Genomic DNA, 1,110 nt, shown 5'->3' on the forward strand with positions numbered 1-1,110 from the left:
ACGCCATGCCACCCTCTATCTCTGTCAAAGCCACCACGTAGCACCATTCTTGTTGTTGTCGCCCAGAATAGAAACTTGATGACAACTCTAGAGGGGTGAATAGGGTTAGTTTAAAACTAATTAAAACTTTTTCCTAATGTGGGACCCACTTAAATAAATTAACAAACCTTTTGTTAACAAGTAATTTAAACAATAAATTCATGCAAATAAATTTAACTTAAAATAATCAAGAAGTTAATAATACTACTTTAAAGCACCCAATTTGATCATAATAACAAGATTGATCAGAATGTAGAAATTTATGAACTACCAATCAAAATATACAAATATGAGCAATTAACTTCAATAACAAATATTGCAATGAATTTCACGTAATAAATTATAATAACACGTTAATTTCAAAATTAAAGTAGGAGAGGGATAAAGAGTTTAATACCAGAAATTTTGATAGTGGTTCGGCACAACCCGACCTATATCTACTTTCTGAGCTCTTCTTGGGTATGTTACTACGAACTTGACTCTTTCCATGACGTAGAGTCAAACCGCTACAATGTTCCTTTTTCGAGTGCAAGAACAAACCTAATCCTTTCCACGATTGAGGATCAAATCATTACAATAGTCTTGCTATGGGTTCAAGAGCAACCCTTTATAATAGATTTAGAAATGAAGAACAAGATGAGAAAAACTCTCTTAAATAGTGGATTTACAAATTATAGCACTCAATAAATTAATCCTCTCAATATAATAAATCTCTCAAGAATAAGACGAAAAAAAAAATTAGAACTTGGAGAGAATAACAATGGTGACTTTGAGAATTGTAAAAATGTGTAATTGTTGTTATGACTTGGAGAAGAAGATCAGTTTAAATAGAGAAGAAATATAGTTGAAAACCACGTTTAGTAAGGGTCATTGGATCTTGGAAAAGAAAAATCAATGGTGAAAATTTTTAACTCAACTAGTCGTTAGACACAAACAAAAAATAATATAATAATATATATCTTTTAAAACCCAACTAAGAAGTATAGACACATATACGAATACATGATACGGATACGATACGATACGGCGATACGTTAATTTCTAAAAAACTAAGATATGGATATGTTGAAG

The sequence above is a fragment of the Benincasa hispida genome, chromosome 3, assembly GCF_009727055.1.
Source record: "Benincasa hispida cultivar B227 chromosome 3, ASM972705v1, whole genome shotgun sequence".
NCBI classification, from domain to species: domain Eukaryota; kingdom Viridiplantae; phylum Streptophyta; class Magnoliopsida; order Cucurbitales; family Cucurbitaceae; genus Benincasa; species Benincasa hispida.